This window comes from Ambystoma mexicanum, chromosome 2p, assembly GCF_040938575.1.
Source record: "Ambystoma mexicanum isolate Mex_15411 chromosome 2p, UKY_AmexF1_1, whole genome shotgun sequence".
In the NCBI taxonomy this organism is placed as follows: Eukaryota; Metazoa; Chordata; class Amphibia; order Caudata; family Ambystomatidae; genus Ambystoma; species Ambystoma mexicanum.
In genome coordinates this window covers 231,339,646-231,360,194 of record NC_090923.1, presented here as the reverse complement: position 1 = coordinate 231,360,194, position 20,549 = coordinate 231,339,646, and positions in this window count along the sequence as shown.

Here is a 20,549-nt window from a genome sequence, read left to right as displayed (position 1 = left end):
ACTGCTGGGGGGTGGGGGAGCAGGAAGACATGAGTTGGACATGAGCGGGGGCCTGGTGGAGGCTGCCCCTGGTGGCTGGGGGGTGGGGGTGGTGGGAGACATGAGTGGGGGCCTGGTGGAGGCTGCCCCTGCACTGCTGGGGGGTGGGGGTGGTGGTAGACATGGGTGGGGGCCTGGTGGAGGCTGCCCCTGGTGGCTGGGGGGTGGGGGTGCAGGGGGACATGAGTGGGGGCCTGGTGGAGGCTGCCCCTGGTGGCTGGGGGGTGGGGGTGGTGGTAGACATGGGTGGGGGCCTGTTGGAGGCTGCCCCTGGTTCTGGGGGGGTGGGGCTGGTGGTAGACATGGGTGGGGGCCTGGTGGAGGCTGCCCCTGGTGGCTGGGGGGTGGTGGTGATAGGGGACATGAGTGGGGGCCTGGTGGAGGCTACCCCTGGTGGCTGGGGGGTGGGGGTGGAGGGAGACATGAGTGGGGGCCTGGTGGAGGCTGCCCCTGCACTGCTGGGGGTGGGGTTGGTGGTAGACATTGGTGGGGGCCTGGTGGAGGCTTCCCCTGCACTGCTGGGGGGTGGGGATGATAGGGGGACATGAGTGGGGGCCTGGTGGAGGCTGCCCCTGGTGGCTGGGTGGTGGGAGACATGAGTGGGGGCCTGGTGGAGGCTGCCCCTGCACTGCTGGGGGGTGGGGGTGGTGGGAGACATGATTGGGGGCCTGGTGGAGGCTGCCCCTGCACTGCTGGGGGGTGGGGGTGGTGGTAGACATGGGTGGGGGCCTGGTGGAGGCTGCCCCTGGTGGCTGGGGGGTGGGGGTGATAGGGGACATGAGTGGGGGCCTGGTGGAGGCTGCCCCTGGTGGCTGGGGGTTGGGGGTGGTGGTAGACATGAGTGGGGACCTGGTGGAGGCTGCCCCTGCACTGCTGGGGGGTGGGGGTGGTGGTAGACATGGGTGGGGGCCTGGTGGAGGCTGCGCCTGGTGGCTGGGGGGTGGGGGTGATGGTAGACATGAGTGGGGGCCTGGTGGAGGCTGCCCCTGCACTGCTGGGGGTGGGGGTGGTGGTAGACATGGGTGGGGGCCTGGTGGAGGCTGCCCCTGGTGGCTGGGGGGTGGGGGTGGTGGTAGACATGAGTGGGGGCCTGGTGGAGGCTGCCCCTGCACTGCTGGGGGGTGGGGGTGGTGGTAGACATGGGTGGGGGCCTGGTAGAGGCTGCCCCTGTTGGCTGGGGGGTGGGGGTGCAGGGGGACATGAGTGGGGGCCTGGTGAGGCTGCCCCTGCACTGCTGGGGGGTGGGGGTGCAGGGAGACATGAGTGGGGGCCTGGTGGAGGCAGCCCCTGGTGGCTGGGGGGTGGGGGTGCAGGGGGACATGCGTGGGGGCCTGGTAGAGGCTGCCCCTGGTGGCTGGGGGGTGGAGGTGCAGGGGGACATGAGTGGGGGCCTGGTGGAGGCTGCCCCTGGTGGCTGTGGGGTGGGGGTGGTGGTAGACATGGGTGGGGGCCTGGTGGAGGCTGCCCCTGCACTGCTGGGGGGTGGGGGTGATAGGGGACATGAGTGGGGGCCTGGTGGAGGCTGCCCCTGGTGGCTGGGGGGTGGGGGTGGTGGGAGACATGAGTGGGGGCCTGGTGGAGGCTGCCCCTGCACTGCTGGGGGGTGGGGATGGTGGTAGACATGGGTGGGGGCCTGGTGGAGGCTGCCCCTAGTGGCTGGGGGGTGGGGGTGCAGGGGGACATGAGTGGGGGCCTGGTGGAGGCTGCCCCTGGTGGCTGGGGGTGGGGGTGGTGGTAGACATGGGTGGGGGCCTGGTGGCGGCTGCCCCTGGTGGCTGGGGGGTGGGGGTGGTGGTAGACATGGGTGGGGGCCTGGTGGAGGCTGCCCCTGGTGGCTGGGGGGTGGGGGTGCAGGGAGACATGAGTGGGGGCCTGGTGGAGGCTGCCCCTGGTGGCTGGGGGTGGGTGTGGTGGGAGACATGAGTGGGGGCCTGGTGGAGGCTTCCCCTGCACTGCAGGGGTGGGGGTGGTGGTAGACATGGGTGGGGCCTGGTGGAGGCTGCCCCTGCACTGCTGGGGGGTGGGGGTGATAGGGGACTTGAGTGGGGGCCTGGTGGAGCCTGCCCCTGGTGGCTGGGGGCTGGGGGTGGTGGGAGACATGAGTGGGGGCCTGGTGGAGGCTGCCCCTGCACTGCTGGGGGGTGGGGGTGGTGGGAGACATGAGTGGGGGCCTGGTGGAGGCTGCCCCTGCACTGCTGGGGGGTGGGGGTGGTGGTAGACATGGGTGGGGGCCTGGTGGAGGCTGCCCCTGGTGGCTGGGGGGTAGGGGTGTTAGGGGACATGAGTGGGGGCCTGGTGGAGGCTGCCCCTGGTGGCTGGGGGGTGGGGGTGCAGGGGGGCATGAGTGGGGGCCTGGTGGAGGCTGCCCCTGCACTGCTGGGGGGTGGGGGAGCAGGAAGACACGAGTTGGACATGAGTGGGGGCCTGGTGGAGGCTGCCCCTGGTGGCTGGGGGATGGGGGTGCAGGAGGACATGAGTGGGGGCCTGGTGGAGGCTGCCCCTGCACTGCTGGGGGGTGGGGGTGGTGGTAGACATGGTGGGGGCCTGGTGGAGGCTGCCCCTGCACTGCTGGGGGGTGGGGGTGATGGGAGACATGAGTGGGGGCCTGGTGGAGGCTGCCCCTGCACAGCTGGGGGGTGGGGGTGGTGGGAGACATGGGTGGGGGCCTGGTGGAGGCAGCCCCTGGTGGCTGGGGGTTGGGGGGTGGAGACATGAGTGGGGGCCTGGTGGTGGCTGCCCCTGCACTGCTGGGGGGTGGGAGTGATGGGAGACATGAGTGGGGGCCTGGTGGTGGCTGCCCCTGCACTGCTGGGGGGTGGTGGGAGACATGGGTGGGGGCCTGGTGGAGGCTGCCCCTGCACTGCTGGGGGGTGGGGGTGGTGGGAGACATGGGTGGGGGCCTGGTGGAGGCTGCCCCTGGTGGCTGGGGGGTGGGGGTGGTGGGAGACATGAGTGGGGGCCTGGTGGAGGCTGCCCCTGCACTGCTGGGGGGTGGGGGTGATGGGAGACATGAGTGGGGGCCTGGTGGAGGCTGCCCCTGCACTGCTGGGGGGTGGGGGTGGTGGGAGACATGGGTGGGGGCCTGGTGGAGGCTGCCCCTGGTTGCTGGGGGTTGGGGGTGGTGGGAGACATGAGTGGGGGCCTGATGGAGGCAGCCCCTGCACTGCTGGGGGGGCGGGGTGGTGGTAGACATGGGTGGGGGCCAGGTGGAGGCTGCCCCTGGTGGCTGGGGGGTGGGGGTGGTGGGAGACATGAGTGGGGGCCTGCTGGAGGCCTCCCGTGGTGGCTGGGGGTTGGGGGTGGTGGGAGACATGGGTGGGGGCCTGGTGGAGGCTGCCCCTGGTGGCAGGGAGGTGGGGGTGGTGGGAGACATGAGTGGGGGCCTGGTGGAGGCTGCCCCTGCACTGCTGGGAGGTGGGGGTGATGGGAGACATGAGTGGGGGCCTGGTGGAGGCTGCCCCTGCACTGCTGGGGGGTGGGGGTGGTGGGAGACATGGGTGGGGGCCTGGTGGAGGCTGCCCTGGTGGCTGGGGGATGGGGGTGGTGGGAGACATGAGTGGGGGCCTGGTGGAGGCTGCCCCTGCACTGCTGGGGGGCGGGGTGGTGGTAGACATGGGTGGGGGCCTGGTGGAGGCTGCCGCTGGTGGCTGGGGGGTGGGGGTGGTGGGAGACATGAGTGGGGGCCTGCTGGAGGCCTCCCGTGGTGGCTGGGGGGTGGGGGTGCAGGGGGACATGAGTGGGGGCCTGGTGGAGGCTGCCCCTGCACTTCTGGGGGGTGGGGGCCTGGTGGAGGCTGCCCCTGGTGGTACACATGAGTGGGGGCCTGGTGGAGGCTGCCCCTGCACTGCTGGGGGGTGGGGGTGCAGGGAGACATGAGTTGGACATGAGTGGGGTCCTGGTGGAGGCTGCCCCTGCACTGCTGGGGGGTGGTGGTGGTGGTAGACATGGGTGGGGGCCTGGTGGAGGCTGCCCCTGGTGGCTGGGGGGTGGGGGTGGTGGTAGACATGGGTGGGGGCCTGGTGGAGGCTGCCCCTGCACTGCTGGGGGGTGGGGGTGATAGGGGACATGAGTGGGGGCCTGGTGGAGGCTGCCCCTGGTGGCTGGGGGGTGGGGGTGGTGGGAGACATGAGTGGGGGCCTGGTGGAGGCTGCCCCTGCACTGCTGGGGGGGTGGGGGGGTGGTAGACATGGGTGGGGGCCTGGTGGAGGCTGTCCCTGCACTGCTGGGGGGTGGGGGTCGTGGTAGACATGGGTGGGGGCCTGGTGGAGGCTGCCCCTGGTGGCTGGAGGGTGGGGGTGATGGGAAACATGAGTGGGGGCCTGGTGGAAGCTGCCCCTGCACTGCTGGGGGGTGGGGTGGTGGTAGACATGGGTGGGGGCCTGGTGGAGGCTGCCCCTGGTGGCTGGGGGGTGGGGGTGGTGGGAGACATGAGTGGGGGCCTGGTGGAGGCTGCCCCTGGTGGCTGGGGGATGGGGGTGGTGGTAGACATGAGTGGGGGCCTGGTGGAGGCTGTCCCTGCACTGCTGGGGGGTGGGGGTCGTGGTAGACATGGGTGGGGGCCTGGTGGAGGCTGCCCCTGGTGGCTGGAGGGTGGGGGTGATGGGAAACATGAGGGGGGGCCTGGTGGAAGCTGCCCCTGCACTGCTGGGGGGTGGGGTGGTGGTAGACATGGGTGGGGGCCTGGTGGAGGCTGCCCCTGGTGGCTGGGGGGTGGGGGTGGTGGTAGACATGAGTGGGGGTCTGGTAGAGGCTGCCCCTGCACTGCTGGGGGGTGGGGGTGGTGGGAGACATGAGTGGGGGCCTGGTGGAATCTGCCCCTGGTGGCTGGGGGTGGGGGTGGTGGGAGACATGGGTGGGGGCCTGGTGGAGGCTGCCCCTGGTGGCTGGGGGGTCGGGGTGGTGGGAGACATGAGTGGGGGCCTGGTGGAGGCTGCCCCTGCACTGCTGGGGGGCGGGGGAGATGGTAGACATGGGTGGGGGCCTGGTGGAGGCTGCCCCTGGTGGCTGGGGGGTGGGGGTATTGGGAGACATGAGTAGGGGGCTGGTGGAGGCTGACCCTGGTGGCTGGGGGGTGGGGGTGCAGGGGGACATGAGTGGGGGCCTGCTGGAGGCTGCCCCTGGTGGCTGGGGGGTGGGGGTGGTGGTAGACATGGGTGGGGGCCTGGTGGAGGCTGCCCCTGCACTGCTGGGGGGTGGGGTGGTGGTAGACATGAGTGGGGGCCTGGTGGAGGCTGCCCCTGGTGGCTGGGGGGTGGGGGTGGTGGGAGACATGAGTGGGGGCCTGGTGGAGGCTGCCCCTGCACTGCTGGGGGGTGGGGGTGGTGGTAGACATGAGTGGAGGCCTGGTGGAGGCTGCCCCTGCACTGCTGGGGGGTAGGGGTGCAGGGAGACATGAGTTGGACATGAGTGGGGGCCTGGTGGAGGCTGCCCCTGCACTGCTGGGGGGTGGGGGTGGTGGTAGACATGAGTGGGGGCCTGGTGGAGGCTGCCCCTGGTGGCTGGGGGGTGGGGGTGCAGGGGGACATGAGTGGGGGCCTGGTGGAGGCTGCCCCTGGTGGCTGGGGGTGGGGGTGGTGGTAGACATGAGTGGGGGCCTGGTGGAGGCTGCCCCTGGTGGCTGGGAGGTGGGGTTGCAGGGGGACATGTGTGGGGGCCTGGTGGAGGCTGCCCCTGGTGGCTGGGGGGTGGGGTGGTGGTAGACATGGTTGGGGGCCTGGTGGACGCTGCCCCTGGTGGCTGGGGGGTGGGGGTGCAGGGAGACATGAGTGGGGGCCTGGTGGAGGCTGCCCCTGCACTGCTGGGGGGTGGGGGTGATGGGAGACATGAGTGGGGGCCTGGTGGAGGCTGCCCCTGCACTGCTGGGGGTGGGGTGGTGGGAGACATGGGTGGGGGCCTGGTGGAGGCTGCCCCTGCACTGCTGGGGGGTGGGGGTGCAGGGAGACATGAGTTGGACATGAGTGGGGGCCTGGTGGAGGCTGCCCCTGGTGGCTGGGGGGTGGGGGTGGTGGTAGACATGGGTGGGGGCCTGGTGGAGGCTGTCCCTGGTGGCTGGGGGGGTGGGGTGCAGGGAGACATGAGTGGGGGCCTGGTGGAGGCTGCCCCTGCACTGCTGGGGGGTGGGGGAGATGGGAGACATGAGTGGGGGCCTGGTGGAGGCTGCCCCTGCACTGCTGGGGGTGGGGGTGGTGGGAGACATGGGTGGGGGCCTGGTGGAGGCTGCCCCTGGTGGCTGGGGGGTCAGGGGGGTGGGTGACATGAGTGGGGGCCTGGTGGAGGCTGCCCCTGGTGGCTGGGGGGTGGGTGTGGTGGTAGACATGAGTGGGGGGCTGGTGGAGGCTGCCCCTGGTGGCTGGGGGGTGGGGGTGCAGGGGGACATGGTTGGGGGCCTGGTGGAGGCTGCCCCTGGTGGCAGGGGGGTGGGGGTGGTGGTAGACATGGGTGGGGGCCTGGTGGAGGCTGCCCCTGTTGGCTGGGGGGTGGGGTGGTGGTAGACATGAGTGGGGGTCTGGTGGAGGCTGCCCCTGCACTGCTGGGGGGTGGGGGTAATAGGGGACATGAGTGGGGGCCTGGTGGAGGCTGCCCCTGGTGGCCGGGGGGTGGGGGTGCAGGGGGACATGAGTGGGGGCCTGGTGGAGACTGCCCCTGGTGGCTGGGGGGTGGGGGTGGTGGTAGACATGGGTGAGGGCCTGGTGGAGGCTGTCCCTGGTGGCTGGGGGGTCGGGGTGCAGGGAGACATGAGTGGGGGTCTGGTGGAGACTGCCCCTGCACTGCTGGGGGGTGGGGGTAATAGGGGACATGAGTGGGGGCCTGGTGGAGGCTGCCCCTGGTGGCTGGGGGGTGGGGGTGGTGGGAGACATGAGTGGGGGCCTGGTGGAGGCTGCCCCTGCACTGCTGGGGGGTGGGGGTGGTGGTAGACATGGGTGGGGGCCTGGTGGAGGTTGCCCCTGGTGGCTGGGGGGTGGGGGTGCAGGGAGACATGAGTGGGGGCCTGGTGGAGGCTGCCCCTGGTGGCTGGGCGTGCAGGGGGACATGCGTTGGTGGGCAGTAGTGCAAGGTGACATGTGGGTTGGCTGGGGGGCATGGCCAATGTGGATGGGGTGCCTGCAGGACATGTGCAGGGTAGGCCACTGTGGTGTGGGCCACCTGCAGGGGCCATGGAGGGTGTAGAGGGAACACCTGGGAGGACCCACACATGCAATTCACGTGTGGTGCTCCCCGCGCCCCCCTGTAATACACGTACCCTGCTGGAATCGCGTGTGATACTTCCCGCGCACCCCTGAAATACACGTACCCTGCTGATTTTGCGTGTGATACTTCCCGCGCACCCCTGATGCACACGTACACAGGACAATCGCGTGTGGAACTTTCCGCGAACCACTGAAATACACATTCCCCGCTTGGCGTTTGCTGTTTGCCAGCCCTGTGAACTGGACCAGGGTTAGCGCAGCCCTTTGCGATTATTTGGGGATTTTGAAGGCTTTTCCTTGTGCGAGGGCGTTCTTGGGGGCGTAACTGGCGCTGCTGCAGGGTCGCTGCGCCACGCTGCGCCACGGCTGGTTTTGGATGCGAAACTCCATGAATACGCTGTGCGCGGAAATCGATTTTAGCGTACGCGGCTGGCGCAGACATTCGCATGGGCACGCTGTGCACCAGTCGCGTGCGCCACTTTTGTGCGAATTTCTATGAATAACCCTGATAATGCATTATAAGATTCGGATCACAGCTTTAGTTTATTTGATTTCTTTCATTTTCAGCAGACGCTTCTAGTGAACTAGAAGACAATATAAATGTTGATGGTAATATATTCTGCTTGTTTTAAAAACAGGTGTGTGTTGTGGATAGTAAGCGTAAAAACTTAGAATGTATAGCATGTCTTTTTTACAAACATGCTATACTTACATGGCATTATCATGCGCTGCTGGGTTTGTTAAGCCAGTTAACGTGAAACAGATGAGTGTGTTTGAGTGGGGAATTTCTCGCCATTATATTTCTGCCTTTAGCTCAGAGTTGGATAACCTGGGCTAATATAAAGCAGATATTTGTTCGCAATGTATTTTCAACAGTTTGATTATTTATATTTCATTTTTTGGCACCAATGCGCTTTTAGTGAGAGCAAGGGGCTGTGTGTGTGTGTGTTTTTATGGTAAGCGTTCAAATGCAGAATGTATAAACTGTACTTTTTTAACAGTTTGCTACATTACAATAGTTTTGGTGCTTTAGTGTATGTATGCAGGCCACAAGTTTAAAGCAGCTGCAGCACGCTTGTTCATTTATTTCCTGCAGAGCAAGAGACAATGGATGTAGATAGTTCATGGAGTTCTGCAACTACTGTGCTGTTTGTGTGGGTTTTAGAATGTAATTATGTTTATTGTCTTTTTTTTACATTTATTTTAGCAACGGTTCATAATAAATGGGTAGAGCGCCTCGAAGCCATTGAGACAGGCTCTGAAACACTCCTCGAAAACGGTCTGGCAGATTATATTTATGTTAAAAATGCTTTTATTTGTTTTATTATGTATTATAAGAATGCTTCATTTGTGAGTGAAAACGGTCCCGCGTTCTTAAAAGGTTATGAATATATATATGTGTTTAATGTTTTAACAGTTATTCCCAGAATATTACAAACATTTTAAAAAAGTGGCTTTTGTTACGACCATGCAGGGCCTAAGGTGCAAGCATTAATTAATCAAAGTTATGCTGTCTAACCGCTCATCCATAATACTGTTTTAAAGGGCACTCTGAGTACTAAACTTTTATTTTCTAAAAATAATAAATAACGCTGTTTACTTGTAGATGAAATTACAGAAGACCATACCTATGCCTTGAGCGCTTACAGGAGAGCAGCCATGCTGATGTTGAGCTTTCTCAGACCGTGAGAGACACCTGTTCGTGTGAGCGCTAATTAGTCTTGTCACCCTAGAGAGGCTAGTTAGAGCACAGGGGGCCAAACCTATATGCTTTTTTACAGGATGCTTTTTCTTATAAGATTAATTTGCATACAAATATGATAATTTAGTTAAAACAAAGGGAGACATTATGGAAACATGGCTGGAAGATATATTGATACATTTATTTTTCAGATTCACACTGGTATGCAGGAGCATCGGATGTTACACTGTCACTGAAAAGCAAGCATGTACGTTTCAATGCCTACTAACTAACAAAAGTGCTTTTTTACAGCTATACAGGTTTGTATGTAATGTTGTAACTACGTAGATAACACCCTTTTTTGTAGGGTATTGGTTGGTGAGAAAGAAGCATGCTTTTAGGGTAACAATTGGTCATTAGGAAGAATACTTTTTGTAGGTGTTGCTTGGGCACAAGGAAACATGTGTTTTTCTTTAGGGTAATGTACGGTCATAAGGAGCATGCATATGCCTATAGTTCGGTAACTATTTACACTTAATTCTTGTTGCTTTAATTTTGTTTATTTTTAGGGTCTTGTGTTGCGCAGGAGGATAAAGGTGTTGCACATATTACCTCTGCAGCCCTACCAAAGGACCATGTGATGGGTCAGCAATACACACAACACCTGCACAGAGCAACAGCCACCGGTTATCAGGAATGCAGGGCGTTCCAAAACGGATTAAAAAAGAGCAAATTGGGCCTCATTACTACCCTGGCGTTAACCATGGCGCTATTAGCGCCATGGTTGACGCCGGTATTTTACCAACTCCGCCATGGTGAATGGCGGAATTACTGCCCCATTCCAAGGTTGGCGGGGCGGTAATTCCCCATTCACCATTGGCCCTTGCCCATTCCCATTTTTGCCCCCATAGGACTCAATGGGAATGGGGAAGATGGTAATTACGGTACCGCAAATTGCAGTACCGTAATTACCTCGAAAGTGCCTTTGCGGGTTCCTTCCTTAACGGCTGGAAGAACCAGCCGTTAAGGTCGGGACCCGCAAAGGGACCTCGTAATTAGGCGGTAAGAGTTTAACGGCGCCAACACCTTTTACGGCGCCGTTAACCCCTTACCGCCTGGGTCGTAATGAGGCCCATTGTCTCTTAACAAGACTCCATGGTCTAAAAGGTTTGGAAATGTTTTAAATGTCCCTAGTGATCAAGCTGTGGAAGCCAGGAGCATGCAAATAGCCCAGCCGCTTTAATCCTGTAGACCTTTGCATGGGGCTACTGCTTTAGACCCAGTGATTGCAAAATTATAGAACCTGCTGTGTTTTTCTCTGGGAGTTCCAGAACCCTTTTAGCCCCAGCGGTTGGTAGCCCTTGGCAGGGTCTCTGGACTTTGTCTTAGTTACTCATTCTCAAACATTCTCACCAACAGTACCTCGCAGTGAGTGGAATGTTAATATTCCCGAAGATTTAGAACAGACCTTGGTGGATCTGGTTGCCTCTGTAACCCCATATTCTGAGAATGTTATAATAATTACAGACTCATCCTTAAAAGAGAGGGTGATAGTTATTACTGACTCCCCCTTAAAAATAGAGCCTAAAGAATGTATATATGCCTCAGTAATTTGTGGATTAAATGATACCCCCAAGCCCCTAGATCTTTCTTGCACAGGCCCAAATGGTGTAAACAAGCAGCCATGTGCAATGGTTATTTTTTGCATGCCCCATAAAAAACTGACGCTTAACACACTGAACTCTAAGCATGTTAATACACCAAGCGGCAGGGTAAATGCTCCAGGCTATAAATGGGGTGGTGCTGCTAAATGGTTATTTGGGGTACATGCATCATATAGTGAAAAGGGAAAGCATTTAATAGGGATTCACAACAAAGTAAACTTATGACGCCAGATGTATAGATTAAGGCATAATCAAACTGAAAAATCTCTAGCTGATGTGCGTAAGCGTGTTTCTAAAGCCAAGCACAGTCTTTTCAGCATGAAATCTAAGAGTACAAGTACTATAAAAAATAAAAATAAACAATTGCTCTTTACTATGAAAACAGACTAAAAACAAAAAAAGAAATTTAGGTTAAAAAGATTTGTGGAAGCCACGCTCGGTTTTGCAGATCCCATAACAGCTTTAAGACCTTGGACAACCCCCATGCAGCACACAGAGGATGTAGACCTAAACGTGGACACCAAGACGCCAGGGTGCAGCCTGGTAGCTCCGATTAAACCGCCCATGCCCGTTGAAAGACCGCATTTGCCTGTAAAAGGTTTAGCTGCATGGCGTTTAAAATGGCTACACTCCCGAAGGCAAAGGAAAATGTTCTGGAAGTGTTTGAAAAAAGCAAAAACTACCATTAGCCAGCGAGTGAAAAAAGATGTAGCGCTCCATTCCCGAAACACACCTCTGTCGCCAAATACGGACACCTTTTTTTTACAGAGTATGGGAACTTACCAGCGAGATCTACCAAAATATAAAAGCATCGAATACTACAAAGTTTTTCGCTTTATGAATCTAATAGGTTAACATCCACAGGTCATGACCTATTAATAACAACATAAGCGGTTGAAACGCTTGTTTTGCGTATCCTTGAAATGACTGGTCATAACGACTTTGTGTAGATCCGTTTAGACAGTTCTACTTTAAACAGACCTCTTTTCACTAGTCGCACATTTCGTCAAGGCTTTGATGTTTTGAAGTTCTTAGGAAATATTGGAAGACTGATACAAAGTAAGGCAGAGCTTGTTGTAACAGAACCCTTGAGGATTGTGTCCATGATTGTCAAATCTAGAGAGGGGAGCATGTACAGGCCGTTAAAGAAAACACTTTACAGTATGGTTGTGGCAAAGAAGAGATGTTGGCTCTTGGACTTTAACTATGGAGCATTAAACATCTGTATGGCTGCGAGCATTATAGACTTGCTGGAGGCTAGAACCATTACCAACGGCTGGATACATACAAAGGTTTTGCAGGTCCACAAAGCTCTGGGTATACCCCCTAATGTCATAGTTGGTTTCAACAATTTGTGTTTATTTGAAGATTACTTTGGAGTACCAATCAACATTCTGTATAACAAAGACAGGCTTTGGAAATATTTTCTGCCGGGTGACACCTCTATTAAAAACACAGTGTACCTTTTACATCATGATGAGCACTATTATCAAAGCTACAAGGTTTCCTAAGAGCTAGGTATTTATGCCCTTATTGCTATCTTATATACAACAACTGCATGGCGCTCAGATGTCGATTTCATTGTCACATGTGTCAGACAGATGGATGTGTGGTGATTACTGAATCCGGGCTGAAATGTCCCAAGTGCAAAATATTTGCCAGATACAAAGAATGTCTCGATAAACACATTGAGAAAGCTGTTCATGGTTTAGCAGAACGCCATCTTAAAACAGACTGGGCCTCATTACATGGTAGGCGGTAACCATGGCGCTATAAGCGCCATGGTTGCCGCCGGTATTTTACAGTGTCCGCCTTGGTGGATGGCAGAATTACCGCCCTACTCCAAGGTGAGCGGGGGCGGTAATTCCCCATTCACCAAGGCACTTCCCCATTCCCATTCTTGCCCCCATAGGGCTCAATGGGAATGGGGAAGGCGCTAATTATGGTACCGCCAATTGCGGTACCGTAATTAGCACCAAGGTCCCGTAGCGGGCCCGTTCCTTAACGGCTGGTGAAACCAGCCGTTAAGGTCAGGTCCCGCAAAGGGACCTCGTAGTAAGGCGGTAAGGGTTTACCGGTACCAGTGCCCTTACCAGTACCGGTAAACGCTTACCGCCTACCGTGTAATGAGGCCCACTGTCTCTCATGCAATGCTTTATAAAGGCAAATCATGAATAAGATCTGCCCCAGGTGTAAAATTTAAGTTGTTTCATTGGGGGATCATTTGTGTTACATGACCCTCCTAAAGACGTGCCCAGAACAGAGAAATACATTGGGCCTCATTCCAAGTCCGGCGGTAACCGAGCCGCAAAAACCAGCAGGTTGCAGTCGGACTTGGAATGAATTATCACCTCCGGAATTGCAGGAATTACTGGGGCATTACAGCCTCGGTGGTCCGATAATTCCGGAACCGGCATTCCGTTACTCCCCATTCCCGTGGAGTTTCATAGGACTCCATGGGAATGGGGGCTGTGGAAACACTAGCACCATGCAGTAATAGTGCAGGTGTTTCCATGTCTGTCTGTGGCCAGTGGCGTTATGCCTGCCAGGTCAGACCTGGCGGGTGTAACACCACCGGCCGCAGAACTCCTAGTTAGCCGGTCCGGAAACGGTGCTGGTACGGTTTTACCAGCACTGTTAAATCCGGACCAGCTAACTTGTAATGAGGCCCAGTGTCATTGATATAGAGTGTATGGAAGAGACAGGTATCCATATTCCAAACTATGTTTATGCCAGACATTTGACTGGGAATAAAACTTGGGAATTCAAAGGCCGAGAATGCATCAGTCTTTTTATTACAACCTTTTTGCCTCAGAAATTTAGGGGCTATATTTTCCAGCTCATAACAGTCAAGGCTATGATTCTTTCTTCCTCATACAGGAAATGATTAAAGAATGAGTAGCCATCAAGACCTTAAAATCCACTTTATAGACTGTTTGAATTTTGTTGCCTATAAGGTTAAGTAAGCTGCCTAAAGTTTTTAGATTCCCAGGTTTTGAAAGGTTACTTTCCACATTTTTTTGAACACAAAACAGAATCAAAATTATGTGGGACCCATTTCCCCTGTGGAATGTTATGGTGTAGAATTCATGATCTCTGACGAGAAGGAAGCATTTCTTAAATGGTATTCAGAGGCCCGTAAGGATGTTTTTGTTTTTAAGAGGGAGTTAAAAACCTATTGTCTTGAAGATGTAAATATTTTGAGAACATTGAGTAATATTTTTAGAAATGGTATCATTGAGCTGTCCCGAAAGAAGCACATTCTGAACCCTGGTACTACAGAGATGTTAAAATATGTTACCTATGTAGATCCCTTCACTTTTATCATGTTAGCTAGCATGTATATGAATATATACAAACAGTTGTTTCTAGAGCCAGAAACAATAGCCCTTGTGCCACCAGACCGATACCATGGCAAACAGAAATGCTTCTCCACACCTCAGTCACCCATACCAACCAGGAATCACCTAACTACCCTCCTAACAAAATAAAACAAAACACCTTACCACACATAAAAGCTGCCCTTATTAATGCCAGATCCCTTCAGGCACATGCCTTAGATATCGCAGATATCATTACCACTCACGACCTTGCCTTTATTACGATCACGGAAACCTGGCTACACACAGCCTCAGGCCCCTCACTGGCCCTTGCTATTCCGGACAACTATTCAATCATTCGCGAAGATAGAGACGCCAGCATCTCGAAAGGAGGAGGCTTGGCATTCATACACAAAACTTCGCTAGGCTTGAGAAAAACGACAAAACTTCCCATGCCTTGAGCCGAATGCTTAACTGCCAAACTAGCCACCTCTCCTACATCTACCATTACTCTGCATCTCGTCTATTGCCCACCTGGTCAAACCACCTCTTTTGAAAATGACATTTCACACCTACTATCATCTAATGCTAAGAACAAATTGCAAATTGTCATCTTGGGAGATCTCAATCTAGGCCTTCTTGACCCCAATGATCAGAATGCCTGTAGCATGAAGGATACCCTGTCCGAACTGGGCTTTTCACACCGCGTACTGGCTCCCACTTACAACAAAGGTCGCATCCTTGACTGGATAGCAGACCTCAATTGTAACATTGAAACCCTCCCTAACACCCCATGAGCCTGGACCGACCATCACCTCTTCCGGTTCAACATTAATGAAACAGTCTCTCCCACCACCCCCCAAATGATTCAAGCACCTGCCACTATGACCAGGAACAAACATAATCTTAGGAGTGGTACTTGATTTTTTATGTGTGAATTGTGCAATCTACAGGATTGTTCTATTGGCAATTTGGTTCAATGCAGTCTACAGGATTCTTTTAGTGGCAAGGACAGTCTCAGTTATGGTCGCAGATTGTGCAGTTTGTGTTATGCCACGAGATTGGGGATTTTTCTGAGATGTATATGCAAGAAGTTTAACTTGTCTTTTTGTGTTTTTGTGCAAATTGATATTGCTTTACCTTGTAACTTATGATGTTCAGCACTATACCTAAAACAATCAGCAATTATGTGCTAGTAATTACAAAAATAAGTATGTCAAAGATTTAGGTGTGGTACTCGATTTTCTATGTGTGAATTGTGAATGCAATTTGCGGCACCGTACTTAGCGCCTTCCCCATTCCCATTGAGCCCTATGGGGTAAAAATGGGAATGGGGAAGGGCCCATGGTGAATGGGGAATTATCGCCCCGCCAACCTTGGAATGGGGCGGTAATTCCGCCATTCACCATGGCGGACCCCGGCATGGACCATGGTGCTAATAGCACCATGGTTTAGTGCCGGGGTCATAATGAGTCCCTTTTGTGTCGATCAAGAGTCTCTCCACTGGGAAATCCTGCTGTACAGTTTGCATAATAAATGTTACAAACAACAAATACTTCAGGCCCTCCTCCATCAGGCTCAGACCTTCCTCTTTTCATTTTGACGTGGACTCCTCTTAGCCGGGCTCAAGGGCATGTGCTTTCTTACAAATGTGTCACAAGTAAAGGCTCCCCTCGATCGGGCGTAAGCCTCTTCACCTTAATGATCAACAACAAGTTTGAAGCCTTTCGATTGTGGAAAGGGGTTTTGCTGTGACCTTTGCATGACCACTTCGAATTTAGTTCATTCATTTCTGCATTTTCACTTTCACTCAAAGACACCCCGTCGGAGACCGTCGACGATCCACCGCCAGGTGCCGGACCACTCCTCAATAGCTTATCCTTGAGTCTTTTTCTGTATCTCGGCAACTCCCTCTTGCCACTTAGCCTTCACTCACATCTCTCAATATGGGCCTTTCAAAAGCTGTTCACATTGCAACAATTTTGCCGCTCATAGCCTTCGATTCAAAGCACACCGGTATCTCACAGTACCTTCCAACTGACCAGTTACACAAAGCTACTTTATCGGCGGCTTTGTTCCTCAAGCCAAGGATGATACTCCGACGGCTGTAACTATATCTGCCTCAAGCAGACATGCAGGAGGGCCCCGGATATCGTGCACAGATTTCGAAGGTTCGCTCATTATTCCTGTTAGATTTTGCTTGTGCTGTTCGCCAGCCATTTGGAGATAGTTGATCACCATACAACGGGGTAAAGACCTCTCCCCTCTCGCTACCCCGTTCTGTTCTGCCACCATTCCTTTGCGATACTCCTGCCACCATGGAAGTTTTGCTTGTCCGTGCCTTTCGCCATGCTCCCCAAATGTTTAGGGTTATCTCTCCTCAATGTTCGCACAAGGGTCTTTCACCCAGTCGGGCTCAGACCCCTCTCAATTATAAAGTCTAAAGTTTCATACTCCAATGCACTTCTTGATATTTCACGCACACTTCCTCAGCTCTCCAAAACGGCATTCTCATAGTTTGGGAGCATCAGGAGCAAAAAAGGGGGATCTTCGGCTTGAGGTCAGGGTCCTACCACCTGCCCCTCAAAGGCCCGGGCTCTCTGGTTTGGCCGGGTGGAGGAGCTCTGATGTGGGTGCCACCAGGTGACCCCAGCTGCCCCTAGATTGGCTTCTTAGAGGTACAGCTTCCACTCCACACTGCAGCCTCCCCTGTGCTCACCAGTCCAGTGTCTAAGCAGTTGTTCCTCCTCCATGCCTTCCAGGTTTTCTCTGGCAACTATGGTCTCCTTCTGGCCTCTCGGCACCCTTCAGCATCCGCAGCTCGCTCCAAATGCTGTTTCTGGCTGCTGCTTTTATACTCCCAGCCAGAGTTGGCTGGAGTCAGGTGTGAGTCGTTGTCCCTCCCTGCCTGACTCTGCCTGACCTCATTATCGGAACAACATGTAGACCAACCATAGGAATCCATTGCCCATTGATTCCTATGGGCAATCCTCATGACTCCCATCTGCCTCTTCTTCGTCCCAGTAGTTGGACTTCTAGAATGGAAGTAGGGATTGTGGGAGTTGTAGTTTTCACAATTCATGTTAGGTAAGTCCAGAAAATTGTTGTCGGAAGAAAGGGGATAGTCCTCTTGCTGAACAAAATGGGGGGTGAAAAGGACATTTCAACCTGGAATGGCAAGGGGGAATTTGTTTACAAAGGATCGGTTGTCAAAGGTTCAAATGTTCACGATTTTGTTTGCAGCATTACCAAAACTCTGGCCTTTGGAAGACACACAAAACCTAGAGGGTGGGATCTGTTTATGCAAGCCGCTTCAGATTTAAACATACATGCCCCATTAGTCGGAAGTATGGGGCATCGTGAACTGCTCAAAACCTTAAAAGACAGTGAGGTAAAACCCCTGACAACCGATGTTGACTCTCTAGACATGTCAACTAAAAAAAGGAAAAAAAAGAAAACCAGCAAACGATCAGAATGGTTTAGTGTGTAGCCTGTTTTTAGTTTTAACCGCTGTATCATATGTATGTATATGTATATGTTTTTATAGGGATAGATTTCAATTCTGTAAACGAAAGGATAATGATTGCAATAAATACATTGATTATTAATGCCTACCAAACGTTTTACGTCTAATCATTTCAAATGTGTCTAGATATGCATGTTTTCCAAATATTAAATAAATAAATGGAATAAGAGAAAAAATGTTTTTGTTTAAATTCACAAAATGTTTTTATTTGTATGTGTACACAACTTTAAGGTCTAGTAACAAGGGTGCATTTCTGACAAGAATCAAAGGCACTTACAGGGGGTCTGCAATATCTGTTCTTGTTCACAAAAGCAGTGACCATCTGCGATCGAGTGCATATGTCTGCATACACCCCCCGGACAGAGAATGTTTCTCAGACATTTTAGATACAAAGTAGCAAGAGTTCTGTCTATACGTCACGGCTTCAGGATGTTGCACCTGTGTTCTATTATGATGTATTACGGGTGCAATATGCTTAACATAGTCCAATATTGCACCTCTGTATATTGGGTGGCTTGGGAAGTACCCCAGGCTATCAAAGACCGCGATTGTACCATGGTCTATAAACGTAGCTATCAGTGGTTGCCTTCTTGATCCTGGGGGTCAGTGTTTACCACAAGGCTGACGAGGCACGCACTTGGTAGGCCTCTTGGAAGGTTATCACATGAATACATACCCCAGAATGTTTTCTTAGCATGTTTGTCTTTACTCAGGAAATGTTTGATCTGGTAGGTATCCATTACATGTCGTACAGCACCTGGCGTTGATTGTTGAGTTCCATGACAGAGTCAAATAGAGCAAAAGTGATAAGATTCACAGTGTTTGGTTAATTTGCAGCAAATGTACCTCAATGCGCAGATTACCATTCTGTAAGCGGTTTCAATCCAGCACTCCAACTAAATCAATGCCTAGTATGGGATGCCTAATGGAATCCCTTATTTATATATTTTTATGTCAAAAGTTCTTTTAATTCTGGATGATGTACCCTTATATAACGCCCCTCTCTTTGTATCCCCCCGGTCTCACTGAACCAAGAAGAAGGTTGTTTTGCAAAGTTAAAAGATTTATTTGAAGAATTGAACAATATATATATCACACTTTTATATATATGAATAATATCTGAATATCACATTTATGAATATTTATGCAATGATCAGCAATGGGTAATATTACAATATCAACAATCTCTTTAATCAATTAGGAGTCGGAATTGGAAGAATAATGTAGCAGCGAATACGTTGTATGGGTTCAAGAAATTGCAATGATAGGAAGGAATGCAACACAGAAATAAACTTGACATGAATTCAACCAAAGACAATGTAATCACTCTTTCCCTCTGTTACTATTCACTCCCCCCAATATGCAATATGAAGAGCTGCAATGAGGGCACACAGGTATCAGGAATAACCATTAACAATTGCAATTCCAATCCCGATTCCCCCCAGCAAGCTTAGAGAGAACAGAAATGCTTTTAAAACAGGTCAATTGCTTTTAATGTGGTTTGGATGAATGGGAAACTGCTAAAAATTATTTTTATTCACTAAATGAGATTCAGAACTAGTGAGAGTGGCTTAGGATTGGTTCGGGTAGACATTAGCAATGATTTATGAATGATTAGCAGATGGAAAAACGAAATTCAGAAGTTGAAATCAAGAAATAGCTATTTTATATGGAGTGAAATTGAGTCAAATTCAAATTCGCTGCAACTTTTCCATGAGCGAGAAACGCGATTACGTAAGAACTATAAGGAATTGGATTGTCGTTTTGGGTTCATTTCTAGGACATACGGTTCAAAACTTACAGAGGTTTTAGTGAAGGTAGATTTTTCTTAGAAAAGAGTCAAGAATTCAAAAATGAAAGAGGCGCTTTAAAGATTAGGAACCAAGATGGACTTATACTAAGGGGCTATGAAAGTACAAGATACCCAACACAACAGCCACCAGAACAGGGCGCCTTCCGCTCTGACCTCTGTCCGCCAGGACACTTGTCTTTCTTCAGAAAAATATCAGTGCACTTTTGATGATTATCACTACAATTATCATAGACTATATGATGAGAAGGATTCAGGATGGGCACAAGATTCTATAATGCAGTTCTGGATAGGTTGAAATGGATTGAATAGGATTACTTTAAACTAAGAGATGACTATGGACAGTTCTATACTAAATACTCACTACTATGGCTTTGGAATGGAATGGGCCCATCAAAGATCTGGTCAAGGGATTGGCTGGGATTCGCTCACCACCGGACAGGTCTCAGGTGCTGGGTTCTGCTCTCAGCAAGGCACTCTGGTCTGCACGGCCTCTTGGACTGGATCGGACGGGTTCTGGGTTACAGCGCTGCTCTACCAGTTTGGATCTCTGGTTCTAGCATCGGGTCTTGGCCAGAAGAAGCAGAACAGCTCAGCCAGGCTGTTGAATGGTTTGTGGAAGTTTAAGGGTTAAACTCAGGTTGCTAGATTTTAAAGGCCTGCTGAAAAGGGTTCAGATTTTTGGGTTGGGCATCTGCTTCAGGGTTCTGGAGTCTGGTTATGGAGTCTGGTTCTAGAGATGGGTTCTTCCTGCAGAGCACTTCGCCAGTGGATCAGTTGATGAGTGAATGTGTCCTCTCTGGGTCCTCAACAGTCCCTATTTATCCATTTTCCAAAGTGGGTGGGGAGGCTGATTGTCTATGCCCAACCTTCTAAGGATCTGATAGGTCAAAGAATTCCCCCTCTCCTGATTTGAGAAAGGAACAGTGTGTCATGATGTGTCATGTTTATGGTTTAGGGAGAAAACCTCCCCTTTGTCTCTGTACAGTATATCTTATTTTCCATAAAAAACATATTTCCAATATCACAAACTTGTTGATAATACATATACATATCACTGATTGCCTAAAGTACGTTTCTGTCCAAATCTTATCTTCCTATGAGTTTTGGTTCATAAATGACAGTTTTTCGTGCTTTTGGTTGGTTACACATTTTCGGATCTGTACAATTTTTTACACATAAATGCACATACCCTCTGGGCATATTCCTGTAATTTTTCATGTTCCTAGCATAATCACAATACCTACAATATTAAAAATGTCGTGGTTCAGTCTCAGAACATCGCACAGATTCCACATTAGTTTTAAACTGTGAGCAAATTT